General features: G+C 41.5%; 1 long non-coding RNA gene across 1 annotated transcript in view; it reads right to left on the reverse strand.

Annotated features, from left to right (window-relative positions):
* Window positions 1-9,660, reverse strand: part of LOC140724844 (uncharacterized) — a 31,295-nt gene extending 21,635 nt beyond the window's left edge. The window contains exons 1-3 of the long non-coding RNA XR_012098196.1: window positions 9,375-9,660; window positions 8,932-9,099; window positions 1,664-1,790 (exon numbers count right to left, since the gene is read on the reverse strand). This is a non-coding gene — a long non-coding RNA (uncharacterized lncRNA). The remainder of the gene's footprint in view (window positions 1-1,663; window positions 1,791-8,931; window positions 9,100-9,374) is intronic.
* Between the last annotated feature and the right edge of the window lie 9,259 nt (window positions 9,661-18,919).

Here is an 18,919-nt window from a genome sequence, read left to right on the forward strand (position 1 = left end):
GCAGACATTTATAACCTCTCTCTGTTTCAAGCTGTGGTTCCACGCTGCTTTAAGAAGACCACTATCATCCCAGTACACAGATAAGAACAACATAACATGCCTAACAGCTACCGGCCAGTGGCTCTGACATCTCCCATCATGAAGTGCTTCGATAGGCTGGTCATGGCATGCATCACCTCCAGCCTTGAGACAATCTTGAGTCACTGCAACTTGCCTACCACCGAAACAGGTCAAAGGCAGACACCATCGCTCTGGCCTTCACTCATCTCTGGAATACCTGGACGACAGAGGCACCTGTGTCAGACTATTAGTTACTGAACATAGCTCTGCCTTCAATACTATAACTCTGGGTAAATTCACCAGCAAACTCTGTATGCCTCTCGTTGCAACTGGATCCTTGATTTCCTGACCAATGGACCACAATCCATAGGGACAGGCAGCAACATCTCTGCCACAATTACTCTAAACACTGGTGCACCCTGACGTTGTGTCCTCGGCCCCCTGTCCTTCTCCCTGTACGCACACGACTGCATGGCAAGATTCGTCTCCAGCTCCATCCACATATTTGCAAATGATGCTACTAGAGTCGTCCGTATCTCAAATAACGACGAGTCGGGGTATAGCAAGGAGGTAGGGACACAGTGGCGTGACAACATTTCTTTCAAGGTCAGCAAAACCAAAGAGCTGGTCAGTGACTTCAGAAAGGGGAGTGGCTCACTTGCTGCCGTCTACATCAAAGGTGTCAAGCTAGAGAGGGCTGCGATCTTCAGGTTCACTAGCGTAACTACACTGATGTCACAGCCAAGGCTCAAGGAGAGCTTCTGCCCCACTGTTATCAGACTCTAAACAGACCTTCTGTACATTACTATCAGATGCCTGACCTCACAATCTTTGCACATTAGTGTTTACCTGCAGATTCTCTGTAAGGTTTACTCTGTATTCTGCTTTGTTATTCTTTTATCTTGTTCGACCTCAATGAGCGATGTTATCATTTGATCTGTATGAACAGTATGCCAAGCAATCATCTCACTGTATCATAGAACAGCACAACTCAGCACTGGACAGGCCATTCTCCTCATTATGTTGTGCTGATCATTTAACCCACTCTAACATCAGTCTAACCCTTCCCACTCACATAGCTCTCAATTTTTCTTTCAGACATGTCCCTATCGTATATGTCCCCTATGTATCTGCCCTACCCCTGCCCCAGCAGTGCATTACACTCACCTACCATTCTCTGAGTAAAAAAAAAACTACCTCCTATACTTTCTTTCAAAGACCTTGAAGTTATGCATCTTCGTGTTAGCCATTTCTGCCCTGGGAAAAAGTTTCTGGATATCTATTCTATCTATGGCTCTTATCATATTGTATGCCTCTATCAAGTCACCTCTCATCCCCTTTATTTCCAAAGAGAAAGTTCTAGCTCACTCATTGGACATTCTCTCTAATCCTGGTAAATCTCTTCTGCACCTTCTCCAAAGCTTCCATATTCTTCCTATATGAGGTGACCAGAACTGAAGAACAATGCTCCAAGTGTGATCTTTCTTAATGAAGCTGACTAACCAACCGGTGATTTCAAATGTTTGATTTTAATTGAAGTGATATCTAAAACACCCTTTGTTTCTTGAATCAATTCTAATGCGACTTAAGCCTGTACACCAACCTTAATAGTTTCTTCACTCTATCCCATTCGGTCCTGTGCTTGAGTGGTAAGAAACGGTATTCAGCTATTCAGTCAAAATATCCCCCTGCTCCCTTGAATGGTGGTTCAAGAAGTAGCTCTTTGGTTTCTGGAAGAACAACATAGAAAATACAGCAATTATCTTCCAGCTTCTTTGGACATTCAATACTTGGATCATTAGTTCCGATCATAAAACAGCGCTCTACAAAAAATGCTACTGAGAAAGGAGAGAGAGAGAGAGAGAGAGAGAGGGAGAGGGAGAGAGAGAGAGGGAGAGGGAGAGGGAGAGGGAGAGAGAGAGAGGGAGAGAGGGAGAGAGGGAGAGAGGGAGAGAGGGAGAGAGGGAGAGAGGGAGAGAGGGAGAGAGGGAGAGAGGGAGAGAGAGAGAGAGAGAGAGAGACAAATAGCTGAAAGTAAAATCAGTTGCTTTGTGTTTTTAAATAAGACTTTTTTTCAAGGATCATCTGGGAGTTTGGCTTTTAAGGACAGCCCTACAAAAACATTCAGGTAAAGCTTTACATAATCCATATCCATCCAATTTATGGGTACCAGCTTGTGTTTTGACTATTCGCCACATCGTACAGTCATAACAAGTAGCAAGTGGATTAAGGAGCTAGTTAATCAATGTACGTCAATGTGCATGAGGTAGATATATGGGTAAAAAGGGTAGCTACTGCAAAGAACTCCATTCAATGCATGTTGAAGATTAAGAAAGTTCATACAGTACTGTGTGGTTTGTCGGGATTATTCAAGTGAGTTGTATATTAAATTGTGTGCTTGAATGGGACAATTCCAGCTTCAGATCACTTATCTCAATGATGAATAAGCTGTATCAGAAACAATGCACAAGATTAACGACAACCTGAAGAAGGGTCTCAGCCTGAAATGTTGACTGTCTACTCTTTTCCATAGATGCTACTTGACCTGCTGAGATCCCCCAGCATTTGTGTGTGTTGCCACAAGTTTAACCATTTCATGAGATTGGCTTCGTTATGTTGAATAGTATGTTTCTTATTGAACAGACTATGCAAATAAATTGATCCACCTAAAAAAAAGTCTCTATAATTTCATATTCGAATTAATTTAATTTATTGGTGCAATCTGAATAGAAAAAGCACATTTATAACTAAACCTGCCAGGTTTCTTCAAAACAGTATAAAAAATGAAATTCTTGCAAGCATACGTTTGACACCAGGCTTGTACCAGTCACCATGCCAGTGAGATTATCAGCCCTGGAGAGATCTCCTGAGTTACTTTATCAAATTTGAAAGCAAGTACAAAAACACCATCTGCTGAGGTTCCTACAGAGAAACAAACCCACTCAACCATCTTTTTAAAATCTGACCAAATTTAATTCTCATCTGAACAGCATCTTTCTTCTTGTAGACAAAACATAAAGGATGCAAAGAATTGCTCAGGGCATCATGTTTGGGACTACAGCCTTCAGGCAAAGCTGTAATATCCAGCTGCATACATGAAAAAGTTTGGTCAAGTGTGACATCAATCAAGGTAGGCATAGCTGAAACTTACCAAGGACTTAATATCCAAATAACGGCCAACCCAGCCATCTACTTTTTGGCCACTCTCTTACTTGGCTTGCTTCTGCAAGGTTTTACTGTTATGGACATTATATCTTTGAACCTAATAGTCTAGCAGTTTGTAAGAAGGTCATGTCCCTCTTCAGCTCTGTTCCCTTATAGACTCTCAACTCCTTCCTTGAATGGAAAGTTAATTGGTCCCCCATCTCCAACACTACCCTTCTCCACCTTGTTGTAACTCTGTGTACACTGAATAACTTCTCTTTTGAGCAAAAAGAAAACTACTGGGAGTTCTCAGTGGATCAGGCAACAGCTGAGGGGGCATAGGAATGGTTGATGTTTCAGGTCAAAACCCTGCAACTTGGATTGCTTAGGAGAGAGGAATAGGAAAAGGTGAACTTGGTACCACAAAGCAAACTAGCCAGTGATCACTATGAGTGACAGGAAGCAACAGGAGCCTGTAAGGTTTACTCTGCTGACTCTTCCACTGATAAATTCAAAAATATTTAAAAAGTTGGAAAAATAATAGGTTGAGCATAGCATTGAAATAAAGGAGCAAGTTTATATCAGAACCAGGAACAAATTTATGAGGGGTAAATGCAAGCAGGCTTTTTCTACTGAGGCTGGGTGAAACTGCTGTAGAACTAGAAGTCATAGGTTCAGGGTGAAAGATGAAGTATTGAAGGGGAATCTAAGGAGGAACTTCCTCACTCAGAGGGTGATGAGATTGTGGAACAAGTTGTCAGAGGAAGTGACGTGTTTGATTTCAACATTTAAGAGATGGGAAGGGTATAGAGGGCTATGGTCCAAATGCGGGTTGATGGGGCTCTGCAGAATAACAGTATAGCCTGGACTAGATGGGCTGAAGGGACTGTTTCTATGATGTAGTGTTCTATGACTCTATAACAGTACTTATCCTAAGAATATGGGACAGTTTTAGTAACCTTGAAAGGATAACCAAAAAATTGACATAATAGACAAACAGTATAGAAAAATAGTAAATTTATAAAAATTGACCTGAAGAGCTACATGTATGAAAAGAAATTGCTAGAAAAATATTAAAGGGGAATAATAGATGAAATATTAATCAAATATGTAGTATCTGCTTCACTGTGGGAAATACAATGAACACAGACAACACTGGGAGATCACAAGTGTCCAATAGAATAAACCATATTGATAAAGAAAAAGTATTTGAGAAATAAAAGAATTTAGACCCAAATAATATCCTGTGCTAGATGGTATTCATTCTAAAAGGAATGGTAGCGGAGGTGCAGAATACATTGGCTGTAATTTTTCCAAAAATCACTCAATTCTGGTAGATCAATTACTGTTGAATGAATGCCCCATTTGCCACACTCCTCCCAACTGCATATGTGCCTGCACTGGGTCCATCCCTTCCACTGCACCCTGATCCATTCCTCAGATCACCCAGTCAGGACTGGGTCACCTTCGCATATGAGCTATCACATTTCCCTCTTTGTGTCCTCTCTTCCTGTTACTATGGACCTTAAACACTCCTTCTAAACAAAACCGTGAATTACCTAAATGTTTTTCAATCTGGTGTACTATTTTTGTCAGTCCCAATGTAACCTCCTGTCTACAATGGGGAAACTAAGCACAGAATAAGTGACTGCTTTATGGAACATATATGTTCAATATGCAGGCCTGACCCTCAATATCCTGATGACCATCACTTTGGTTCCTTGCTGCACACCCACTCCACCTCTCCATCTTCAGGGTTCTGATCTGTTCCTGTGAGGGCAATCAGATGCTAACAGAATACTTGGTCCTTGGTCAGATGCCCATTATCTTCAGCTGATGTCAGTGGAATGAGACATATACATTAGATGTGAGTACAACCAGCAACATTTATCATTGCTAATCAAATAATTGTCAAAGTTCAGGCAGGTCACTCACTAACCAGCATCTCAAGATCATGTAGGAGTGGGCAATAAATGTTGGTCTTGCCAGTGTAGCCCAGATCTTGGAAAATGAATTAACAAAGTATAGGAATCTTTAAGCAGGAAATTCAAGGACACGTGGCCCAGAGAACTAAGAGCTTAGCACACAGGTGACAGGAAAATGCTGGGGAGGGAAGGGTAAGGGGTATGTGGTGCAGATGCAACAGAGGTTTACAAACAACTGTCTATGTTGTAGTTCATATATGTCAAACTCAAGGCCCGCGGTGGAATTATCTTTGGCCCGCGAGATAATATCTAATTACTATTAAAGCTGGCCCCAGTAATCGAAGCGCCTATGGCGTATGATATGGCTAATGCTGAGTTTATTCAGGTACCAGGTTTTCAGGGTTTTTAGTGTTTATTCGGCAGTCTTCTTCATAAGAAACGGAATTTGTAAAGTGAAACACTTTGTAGTTATAGCAGAGACTGGGACACATGAGAGCAGGCTGAAAAAACGGAGGCAACAAAAGCTGCGTTCGCACACGTCCGACTGATCCAGCCCGTGACCTAAAATGAGTTTGACACCCCTGTGTAGTTCTTCATGAAGCATGTTGCATTGCCCTAAACCATAAAGTTGTCACTTCCACGAGAAAGTGAATGCTGGAAGAACTCTGGAAAAGAGCGAACAGTTGACATTTCAGGCCAGTTGACATTTCAGACCCTTTATCAGGACTCTTCCAATGAATAGCACTCACATTAAATCTCTGCTAAAAGAAAAATTGTTAGTTTACGACACTACAAATGAAAATTACACTGGCTTCATCAGTGATTTCAAATTTACACTTTAGCTGAAATGACAAAATAATCTTAAACCCTCTGCTTCCATAAATGGGCAAAGGTATTACAGCTAGGTAATTAAACACCTTTGAATTAATTGGATATTAAAAGCAAATAAAGATGTGTAAGGTATATTTTTCATCATAGCTCAAAAGGAATTGCATGTCAATTTGTTTGAAATGACAACGCAATACAAACTTGATTACATATTTGTTTGCCCATCTGTCTCTATGCTCTGCTCACATATATTTACATTCAAAGGAGATTACGTTGGCCCGTCTTTGACTTTTCCTTGCTCCATTTAACAGCCAGTCCAATTTTTCTCCAAGCAAATAGCTCTACTTTCCTTCCAGGTGAAAATACACAATTATTTGATGTTCATTTAATTATGGTACAATGGGAAAATATGATTTTGTTTTTGGTTGTAATATTAACATTAGTGGTGACCATTATTCTGTTTAAATGAGTCAACAGACCCATGGCACAGTGATCAAATTGCCGGTAAGGAGTTTGTAATCTCTGCCCAGTGACGGCGTGGGTTTCTTCCAGGTGATCCAGTTTCCTCTCACAGTCCAAAGGCACACCGGTCGGCAGGTTAACTGGTCAGTGTAAATTGCCCGCTGATTCGATCAGGGGGTTGCTGGGCGGAGCCACTCGAAGGCCCGGAAGGGCCTATTCAGCTCCGTATCTCATTAGATAATAAATAAACTCTCTCATTCCTTCCTATTGTGTATTGTTTAATATCTGTCGGGCAGGAAAACTACGTCCTGCCTTCTCTTCCCTGGAACGTAGATCACCTGAAGATAAGCAAGCTGACAGCCACATCACCCTTTGATCCTTAGATAAGCTTCTCCATCACAGTAGAACTGAAGTAAACAACCTGCTAACGGATAAGAGGCGCAGCCCCGCCCCCCGCCACTACCACCAACAATGGGACACCCACAGCATCAGATTCCTCTCCATCCTCTGGTAGTGATCGTAGTCAGTCTTCAATCAAATGCAACTTAGATTTCAAACCCGATTCGATGCCTAGCCATCCTTTCCATTCCAAGTTTACCGCCACAAGAATCCTGCTGCACTTCTCTGCTTCTCAATTCCACTTGCCTCCCTACAAAGATCTACAATTTTAGATTGCAAGGTTAATAGAAACCATGTTCCAAACAATATCCCAATGCCTTGACAGGAAGCAACTAGGGTTATTAAAGCGAGTGTTAGCAACAGAAATTGTATTGTTACTCTAAACTGAATCCGGAGATGCTACACACAGTCAACCGGGATTGTGGCGCACGCTGGTGCGCTCTCTAGTTTAACGTCAAATCTGTTCACAACGGCCTCCCGATTTTACTTGTGTTTAAGCTCATGGCCTGAAGTCGATACGGACTTCATATTTATGATACTTAGCATTTGCACCAAGTCCACGACCAGCTAGGTTTAACTTCTCGTTTCCTCCTTGATGTTTGCGTTTGTAACTATTTTCACCGTTCCTTTTAGGAACTGAAAAGTACAGTATGAAGATCATTTTAAAATCCACCACCAGGTCTATCCTCTGTTACTGTAAGTATCTATTTGAACAACCCCTCACTACACTGTAAACTGGTCTGAAAATTATTTCAACAAATAGTCATCGATTGCCAGGGGACGAGGGCGGACGGCACAGTTGACAAAGTGAAAACTGGATCTCAGCAGCCAACACCTCGGGAGAAGGGCGAGCTTCGAATATTTTGGTCATTTGTATCACTACGTGTCTCTCGGGTCAGAATCTGATAGTTTACAGGTCAGGGCGATGAGTCGCATTACTTGGCCGTTGCGAGTTCCAAGTTACATTGTACAAGCGGTAACTAATGTTGCAGTTTCACAGGCTGTCAGTTCCAGCAGAGTAAAGGGATAGCATTACTTGATCTCCACGCTCCAGGCTGCCAGGTAAGCCTCGGACTGCTTCCAGACCACAGACTCACTGCATACATGACTGTGCCGAGTTCTGTTTCTTGCAATCTGGTAACTTGTTGTTTTTTTCCCCCATTCAGGGTAACTGATTCACTTCCAGAGGAAAGATGGTCTGACCTCTTTTCTTTTACCCGAACATTACGCGCTAGAGTCAAAATCTGGAACAAAATTTTAAACACCATAGGTCTAGACTTTGAAGGTAAAAACGATCATAAATAACAGCTAAGAACGAGAAATTACTAAACGATGATAAACGTGAGGATCATATCAGGTTTCTGACGATCAGCTGCTCTATAGCACATATTTACCCCTTGTATGTTGGCAAATACTAGAAATAATGGGATAGAACGTGCAATGGTAGACAGCCTGGGTTAAGAAGTAAATATGTAAAGAATTGAAGTGGGAGAGTTCTGTAAGAGACTCGGGTCGATTTCCTTGAATTTAAATTGTCAGGAAAATCTTTGAAATATGAAAAAATTGTTCGCTCCTCTCCTTTTCCAAAAGCAGGACTCCAATGACTAGCAGAAGAAGGCTTTCTTTTACAAAAAATAAGGAAGCCACCTTTTCACGTTAGGTTCCTGCACTTTGGTCTGAACGCGGCTCACTGACCGCTACTGGAGAGCTCGCTGAGACACGGCAACACGCAGCGACTTAAACACAAGTCAAAGACTTTGTTACAACTAAATACATATTTACATATATATGTAAATATGAGTTACAACCCGCCACTTGTCAAGGACTGGAAACTGTTACAACCCGCAAAGAAATACTGGCAGGGAGGGGACTAAAGTCCGATTTCACAGTCGCAATTGAATCATGCAAAGACTTCTAAAATCTTCCCCTTCCCGCCTATCCTCACCTGGAGATTTTAAACGAATAATTCTAATTGCAAAATAAAAACGGAGATAATTGACTACTGTCGGCTAGTCCCAATAATGCAAATTGGAGGTTGTTATATCAACTTTAGTTTTACCCATACTGTCTCGCCAGTTTCCTGCAGGTAACTCCTGTCCATGTTGAGAATTACCTTGTCAATAACACTGCTAACGAAGAGAGGAGCGGGTGGAATTGATCCTGCGACCAGTGCTTCTTGGTGGCGCGCTGAAGCCGGGTCTCCCCCCTCCTGTGTCCTGCCCCGGGGGGAAGTGTCCCGGTGGCCGCCCTCCGTCCTGGCTTGTCAGCGACAATCTGTAATCTGTTAATGAAGACAGGCGTGAAACTCACATCACAGCCGCAGCCTCCCTGCCGATTGGCGAGCCGAGCTTGACTGTTTCCAAGCGAGTTGCTAGGAGCTTGTTGATGCTCTCCGTATCTCAGGTACAGCCGGGTCGGTGGGGGTGGGGGGGAGGTGAGCAGAGCTCTTTCCGCCCAGTTACTCTAAGGTGGATGGGGAAAGCCGACTGACGCCCAACCAACCCCCTCCACCTTGTTATAATCTGCTAACAGTTTATCTTAAATAAAGAACAAAACCTGATGCTTTCTGATCATTTCCCCGCAACGCAACAAATGCTGCAAACAGATCCTTCGGACGGAACAATGTGCGCGGTTGAATAAGTTACTTGTAAGATGCATCGAGGCGATTATTTGCAGGAAGCTCGCTCCCAGTATAGGGTGCGCATCGAGAACACCGTGCGTCGGGCCCCTAAACCTGTCTGAGTTTTGCTCCCAGCTCGACCTATGGAGCATGCAGCTTAAACGGTGGTATCAAGTACACCAGCTCACTGGGGAGGGTGCAAGCATGCTCTGGGGACCGATTGTGCATTCGCTGCGGCGTGCCGACAGAGCTGTGCACGAACACTGCAGTCGCCGGTGAGGTGACGCACCAGCTTTGATGAGACCTACTAATGAAAGCGGGAGCGGGCTCTTTCCCCCTCAATTAATTCGGACCATTAATACGCTCAAGTGGCAATTATCATCTCTTCAGGCTCTGAATGCAAGCCGTCTTAACCTGCAACGTGGGTGTGATCATTATATACCCGGGCCAGACCTCCAGCCTTCTCGAACACCCGGTCCCCTCGCCAAAGTGTCGCCCCAGGGTAGCGCTCTACTCCCCAGTGTCCCCCGTCTATCTGATAGCCCTCGTGGAATACCCTTGCAGCCCTCCTCGTCTTCTGACCTCCAATCTTGCTACTTTCTCTTGTTCAGTGGTCAGTTGTTAGGGTGAGATTTAGGGTAGTTTATTCTGTGGTCTTTTCCTAAACAACACGACAGCAGAAGTGTCAAATGAGAAGAAGAAAAGCCGAGGAAACCTTATTATAGAGCCCGTCTGATACAGTTATCGTCACGCTCCAGGGTGCTTAGGACTTTAAATTCCAGACGTATTACTGTAGGAAACACCGGCAAATGACAATAAAATTATATTACTGGTTTGTATTACTCCCCCTCCCCACCCCCAAACACTTTCTATTCTAGCTTCTTCTCCCTTCCCTTCCAGTCCTGATGAGAGGTCGCTGCCCTAATCGTTGACTGCCTATTCCTCTCCATAAATGCTACCTGTCCCAGAATCTTTCTGCGTTTATTAAATAAAAATATCTCAACCATTCATATAAAGGCAATTTCCTGAACACCTGAAACCAGGAGTGCCCAGGAATCTCAGTAACTCTGTTGTCTCTCTCACCTTGTTGGCTGACTGATGGGTTGAGTATTTACACCGTTGATTTTATTTGATTTAGTTATTGGATGCATGTTGATGGTATTGAAAGTTTGTCACTAAATTTCCATAATGGAAATATTTCTTGATTCTGAACCATGTGCCACAAGGTATCACTCATGCATCAGGGGGTCCGTATTTTAATTGGTCAGTAACCTCACATAGCGGTCTTGTCTGATTGGACATGGATAACAATTACTGTATGTTTAATGTTGTTACTCTTTCAATTTGTGAGTTAATGAATAAAAGTTCTGACTGCCCAGTCTGCTTAGAATTATAGAGTCACAGAAAATATAGGAGATCATTGGGCCTATCACATCTTTGTTGAATGAACTTGGTCAGTCATACCACAAGTCACAGCCCCCAGATACAAGTCTGGTGGGAGTGTCAGCCTCTGTCACCTTTGCAGATAGTAAATCCAAAATCCTTGCCACTCTCTGGGTGATTTACTTCCCTCCATCTGAGCCCTAGTTCTTCTGCCAGTTATGTTAAACACATGCCTTGAGATTCTGATCCCCATTTTAGGGGGACACACCTTTTGATTTATCATGGCAGATCACAACTCTTCCCCCCCCCCCACTTCTCTCTGTTCAAAAGAAACAGCCCTAGTTTTAGCACAAAGATGAGAAAATCTGCAGATGTTGGAAATCCAAAGCAACACACACAAAGCGCTGTTCTGAAAGGAGTTCATCTTTTCATCCCTTTTTCCATTGCTGAAGAAGGGTCTAGGCTGAAACCTTGACTGCTTACTCTTTTCCATAGTTGCTGCCTGGCCATCTGAGTTCCTCCAGCATTTTGGGTGTGTTGCTTTGGATTTCCAGTATCTGCAGACTTTCTCATGTTTATGATTTACCTTACATTTCTCAGAATTAAAATTCACTTTCCGTGTTTCTGTTCAATGAATCAGACAGCCTATACATATTGGCCACTAGTCCAAAGTTTTCCTGCATACTGACATCCACACAGACAATTTTTGTGTCATATCTTAACTATCTGTAAATCTCCTGTCAATCAGACCTAAAGACAGGGGGACTGAGTACTGAATCTTGTGGAACCCTGTTGGTAACAACATTTCAGCCACAAACGTATCCTTCAAACATAACCCTTTATTTCCTTTCACTGAATCGGTTTTGGATCCCATTTGCCACACTTAACCATATAACCATATAACAATTACAGCACGGAAACAGGCCATCTCGGCCCTTCCAGTCCGTGCCGAACGCTTACTCTCACCATATAACAATTACTGCTTTGGACCTCCTCCACTTTTACTATTATTGTCAAAAGCTTTGCTGCAATCCAAATAATCTATCATCAAATCATTTTAATACATCCTCATAAAATTGAATCGTTACTCAAACATGACCTTTCCTTAATAATTCCATGTTGACTTTGCTTGACTAATCTGTGTCTTTCTAACTATCACATCATATTTCCTTGCAAGATAGAAGGAAGACATTTAGCTCATCAATTTTATGCCAGGTGTTAGGACTCTCCACCCGTTTCCCCACTATTTTCTTTAATCTATTTACTATCACATGACATGATTTTCATTATACCCACACATACTAAAGGTAATTTATAGGAACCAATTAAGCTACCAACATCTTTTGTATATGCTGAGAAACACAAGCATCCATGCCATCACAGGGTGAACCTGAAGACTACGAGGTATAACACCAAGCTGAGAACTGAGGCCATGAGGAGGAGTACGACCTGCTCTGCAATAGTGCTACTCGCTGTTTCACAGAATCAATTCCTGTCATGTAACCACCAATGCTAAAGTCATCAGATTATAATTATTCGGTTTATCCTTTTCTCCTTTCTACACAAGAGGACAATATTGACAGCCCCCACTATCTTCCAACTAGGACAACCAAAAGCTGGCTCACCCTGTGTAACCCACATCCCTTGAATGAGGAAGAAGTTCTGTAGCTAGGGAGGGTTATAAAATAAAGGCCAGAACATCTGCACATTTTTCTCTCTCTTATTTGTTTTAACTTCTGAATTACATTTCATTAGGGTCTGGCAATTTATCCACATTATGAATGATGACACTCCTTAATGCATCCTCGTGCACTTTCTTTATACTATGCAATATTTAATATTTTCTTCCTTAAATACAGCACCAGTATTTTATGAAAATAATAGCAAAATATTAATTAGAAACCATACATGCATCCTCTGACTGCACACAAAGATCATCTTTTAGACCCCTAATAAGCCCTTTTCTCTTCCAAGTTGTCCGTTTCCTCTTTATAACGTATAGAACTTCCTCAATTTTCTCTGTATGCCTAGTTCTGAGCTGGACATTGATAAATGGCTACTCCCCATTTTCATTTACTTTCTCCTGATACTTTGAGAATCATTCATCACTGGTTCAAGCACTTTAAACTTTTATACACTTTTCAAAAATCACTCTATTTTCCCACCTCATTCAATTAATAAAGCTTGAAGCTGATCAGTTGTCACAATATAAAAAGTGGAGAGAACCAAAATTACAAAAATGAACATGAAATTACTAAAATTAAAGCAAGGAATTATGACATGAATTTTTGACAAGTGAGAATCAATTTAGTGTGACATAAATTTTGTGTTAAAACAGCCTGAGGAAGACTTCCACTTCATTATTAAAATAAACCTGTACCAAAATGATGCAGTTTACCTGTAAGCCATTCATTATGTTTTAATTAGGCTGGAGGACGTTGGTGTCTCTTATTGCTCTTGAGAAGATGGTGGGGAGCCAGATTCTTGAACCACTGCAGAAGCTTTTGTAAATACGCTTCCACAATGGTATTGCATAGGGAGCTCCAGGAGTTGGAGCATTAAATGAATGGCCAGATATCAGCAGTATGTAGCTTGGGTGGAGAACCTGCAGGTGAAGGTTTTCCTATGTGTCCTTCCTCCCTTTTCTTATTCAAAGTTGAAAGTATGTTTATTATCAAAGTACATGTATGTCACCATGTACTGTTTTGGGATTCATTGCACCTTCTCAGTGGCGTCAAAGTGAGAACAGAGCACGGGCTGGTGGTGAGGGTCCTTGATTACAGATGCTTTTTTTTTGTGGCAGGTCTCCTTGTAGATGTGCTCAATGGTGGGGAGGGCTTTGTCTGTGATGGACTGGGCTGAATCCACCACTTTTGTAGGTTTTTCTGTTCTTGGACATTGATGTTTCCCTGCCAGGCCTTATTCTATAGTGATGGCAGGGGATCCATGTTTGCTGTGAGAGTGGTATATGTGAGTAATTTCAGAGCACTTTGTAGATCACATACAACGCATCTGCCGTGGAGGGAATGAGGATTTATATTGGGGACCAGCCAAGCAGATAAGCTTTCTCCTGGATTGTGTTTAGAGTTGCTGGAGTCGGTCTCATCCAGACAAATAGAGAGTATCCCATTATGCTCCGGACGTGTTTTGTACATGGTGGAAGGGCTTTATGGTATCAAGAGATGAGTCATGGTTTAGAGCATGTTGTCCTTCAATTAGTTCTTCATTGTTTATGGTGTCTGCTGCAGAACACAGCTGCCGCTGTGAAAGGTGTTGCAAGTCTAGGGCTGAAGAATGTTTTTTTTCCCTTGCAAAGCTAGATACAATCACAGGTTTACTTGTAAAATAATACATTCTATTTAATATGGATAAAACATACTCCTAAAATGCAATTAAATATCTGGCCTTTGGCGTGCAGTTGTACCTGAGATGATTTCTTGTATGTGATGTCAGGATTGATGGATTTTTCCATAGTTACGATGTTAGCATTTGCTACAAATAGAAATTCTGTTATCATACCAGTGATGACTCACATTTGAGCAAACAGAAAATTATGGATTAACTAAATACCCACAGCTTGACTTAAGTGTTGCTGTGTGTGGAATTCAACAAAACCAAATTGCTTTCCATTTTCTTCTCTTATAGATAATTACTATTTCAGCTGTTGCATACAAGTTCACAACCCTGACCCAAGAACACAATTTCCTTGCATATTCATAATGATGCTGCCAAATGCACTGAACCATTGCCAAGCCATTGGCTGATTACACTTACAGATTGCAGGACACAATGTGATCATCCTTCTGGTGGTAATGCAAGCCAGTGGCGATGTCATTGTAACATAATATTTTGCAAAATGAAAAGAGAGTGTTTTTATCCGACAAGAGTGCAGCCATGGTGGTTTCAATTTGATTATCAGTCAAACATTGTTCACTGCTACTGGTGATTGACAGATTGTAATATATAAACATGTCTGACACAATTTACGGCAGAAACATAGAGTTTTACAGGAAGAGCTAATACAGAAGATGGCCCAATAGAATTATGCCTATTCTCCAAGGAGATACCCAATGTTACATTTTGCAATGACATCCAACAGCAGAACCAAAGCAATATAATGTCATGGAGGACTGAATATAAACAAGTTATGCAAAATGCATAAATAATCAGTGTCTTTTCTCAAAGTGGTGCATTATGTCCGATGGTGGCTTCACAAGGAACACATGGCCGTGTTGCAAAAGAATACTGTGCAACTTCAAAGTTCAAAATAAATTTATTATCAAAGTACATATACGTCACCCTATGCAATTTAGATTCATTTTCTTGTGAACATACTCAATAAATCCAAGAACCATAATAGAAACAATGAAAGACTGTACTTAACAGGACAAACAACCGATGCATAGAAGACAACAAACCTTACAATTACAAAAGAAATAAATAATATTAATAAATAAGCAATAAATATCAAGAGCAAAAGTGAGTTCATGGTGTTGTGGGAACATTTCAGTGATGGGGCATGTGAAGTTGAGTGAAGTTATCCCCTCTCGTTCAAGAGCCTGATGGTTGGGGGGAAGTTACTGTTCCTGAACCTGGTGGTGGGAGTCTTGAGGCTCCTGTACCCTATTTCTTGTGGCAGCAGTGAGAAGAAAGCATGGACTGGGTGGTGGGGTCCCTGATGACGGATGGTGCTTTCCAAAGACAGCACTCCCAAGACAGTCCTCAATGGTGGGGAGAGCTTTACCCATGTTGGACTGGCCCACTTTTTGTAGAATCTTCCATTCAAGGGCATTAGTGTTTCCATTCCAGCCTGTGATGTGATGCAACTAGTCAACATACTCTCCACCACACATCTATAGAAATTGGTCAAAGTTTTAGATGTCATGCCAAATCTTCGTAAGCTTCTAAGGAAGTAGAGACATTGCTATGCTTTCTTCATAATTGCATTCAAGTGCTGGGCCCATAACAGGTCATCGGAAATGATACACAGAGGAATGAAGGTGCTGATCCCCTGTGACTTTTGTTCCCCCGATGAGGACTGGCTTGTGGACCTCCTTGGTCTTGCTGACATTGAGTGAGAGGTTGTTGCTGTGGCACCACTCAGACAGATTTTCAATGTCCCTCCTGCATGCTGCTTCATCACCAACTTTGATTCGGCCAGCAACAGTGCTGTTGTCAACAAACTTAAATACAGCATTGAAGCTGTGCTTAGCCAAACAGTCGTAAATGTAAAGCAAGTAGATCAGGGGGCTAAGTACACAGTCATGTGGTGCGTCTGTGCTGATGAAGATTGTGGAGGCGATGTTGTTGCCAATCTAAACTGACTGGGGCCTACAAGTGAGCACAGGACAATCCAATTACACAAGGAGGTCTTGAAGCTTATTGATTAACTTTGAGGGGATGATGGTGTTGAATGCTGAGCTCCAGTTTACGACCCCCACATTATAGCAGTTGGTGCTTGAGATGTTGCTGCTGATGCAGATTGACTGTCAAGAAATCCAAGATCCAGTTCCAAAGAGGGGTGTTGTGTTCCAATGAGGACAGTTTACCCATCAGCCTCTGAGTGACGATCATGCTATACGCCAAACTGAAGTCAATGAACAACATCTTGGCATACGAGGCATCTTTTTCCAGGTGGGACGGGATGGAGTAGAGATGAGACAGTGGTCGGCAGATTTTGGTTATAACGGTGATTCCCAAAAGGGAATGTTAGGGGAAATAGAAGTCATCGGGGGGGGGGGTCGCTAAGCGGCACCCTAACTTGAGGCACGAGACCTGACTGACCGTGTCAATTCGCTGCAGTTGTCAACATCCGATAGGCATTCCGAATTTGTGTTAAATTTTTATTTTAATTTAGCCCCGTTAATGATGGAGAAATACGTATGGTGTGATTTCTATGAGACTGAAAGGTGTGAAACCTTGAATTCTAATCCTGCCAAGAAACAGAAACTATAGAAAGTGTGACAATGCAATGTTACATACCCGGAGTATGGTTTTATTCTGTTCCCGTCAGATCAGCAATGCCCTAATGTATCTTATTTGTAATACTGTACTGTCTAATGAAGCCATGAAACCATCAAGATTGCAGGAACACTCCTGTAAAAGACACTCTGAAAAGGCTACTTACTCAGTTCCAGAATATGAAAGCATTTGATAAGCATTACTCTCGAGTCATTTACCAAGAAAGCTAAAAATGACCTTGATAGCGGTCTCATTGCTTCATATAACATTTCCAAAATGATAGCAAAGTGTGGAAAGTCTCATACAATTAATGAAAGATTAATAATGCCTGCTGTGTCAGAAGTGTTCACCAGTATACTCAAAATGGACACCAGTATTTTAAAATCAATTCCTCTGAGTAATAACTCTGTAGCTCGTTTTATTGATGAAACGATGCACCGAGTTACAAGAAACAGAATTTGGGATACAACTGGATGCGTCAACTGTGTGAGACAATGAGGCATTGTTAATGGCACATGTATGGTTTATCAAAAATGGAAAAGTTAATGAAGAGATTCTATTTTGTAAAAAGTTGAAACAAATATCAATTGAGAATCAATCTACATCAAGCAAAATGAGTATTGAGGATAAAAATATTTGGATTAAGAACATCCGTCTGCAATAGATGGAGCACCAATAGGTCGCCATGCTGGTTTGGTGGCATTTATGAAAAAAAAACTCCAAGTCTGTTTGCAATCCATTGTATAATTCATTGTCAACATCTCGGAGCCAAAAACTTCAGCCAGTGACTTTTTTCAAGCATGACTCTTGTGATATCTGCTATCAACAAAATTAAAGTTCAGCCATTGAACAGCAGAATATTTTGCCAGTTATGCTAAGATACCGATGAAGTGTTTGAACATTTGCTTCTTCACACTGAAGTGACTTGGCTGTCAAAAGGCTGCTGCTTAAAAATTTCTTCGGTCTTTTTGAGACTGTGGTTGAATTTTTGCTCAAAGTACACAAGAGCTTGGGAAACAAGATTGAACTTGTATGTGGGGATGTGGCAAACCTAGACGATCTGTAAGACAAAATGAACACTCTAAATATGAAACTGCAGGGTGAGAATTTCAATTTAATCCAGGCAAAAGTGCAGTGTCCACTTTTATTAGAAAATTAGAAATATATAAACAAAATATTGGGAGAAGAATTTTCTCACAGTTTCCCTGAATGCGAAGTATGTCACTCTCTTTCACAGATGGTGATTTGCAAGAGTACTGTTTACACCTGCAGTCATTGAAGAAGGATTTTCAGAATCAGTTCAAGGATTTGAACGACCAGGAAATTCCAGACTGGGTAATTAACCCGTTTCTTTGCAAGGTGGAAGAACAGGAAGAGAGCTTGCAAGAAGAAATTATCAAAATTCGGAATGATGGTGAAGCAAAAATGCTTTTCAAAAATGTTGCCTTTTGTGGTATGTGGCCACGCTGTCATATGCAGTTTCCTGGTCTTTGGAGAAGAGTCAAACTGCTCTTCATTGCATTTGCATCCTCCTTCCTTGTTGAAAGAGGCTTCAGTGCAGTGAACCACACACTCATAAAAATCTGAAACCAGTTGGGCATTGTTATATGTGGGGACTTAAGGCTTTTGCTGATTATAACTTGAACCAGCTATTTCAACTCTTGCTAAAAACCATCAAGTTCAAGGATCACATTGACATCGAAGTAGCTGTACAGTTCACAGGTACTGTGTAAGCTAGGCTTAAAGACAAATAAAAAGTTAAAGGAGAGCCATCTTTCTCATGTTAGCATATGGTAGACGTGAAAGTGTTTTGTGCCTAAGGGGGGTGTTGGCAAGTATGAAGGTACTTTAGGGGGGCATTGGGCTAAAACAGTTGAGAAACACTGATTTAAAGCAAAGGAAATCAAACAGCAGTTTGCTCAAGGCAAAAAATAAATTCAGCAGTTGACTTGGTTGTAAGCAACATGTTACATGATGTGTCCTGTCATACACAGGAGGAAGATTGATCCTGGGCATGTTACGATAGCAAATCCACTTTTACAAGAGTAAGCATCAGTTGAATAAAAAGTGGAATGTTTAAATGGATCAGCTGAAATTTCTAGCAAAAAAAATGCTCTAATGTTCAGAGTTTGAGAAT

Source organism: Hemitrygon akajei, chromosome 3, assembly GCF_048418815.1.
Source record: "Hemitrygon akajei chromosome 3, sHemAka1.3, whole genome shotgun sequence".
NCBI lineage: Eukaryota > Metazoa > Chordata > Chondrichthyes > Myliobatiformes > Dasyatidae > Hemitrygon > Hemitrygon akajei.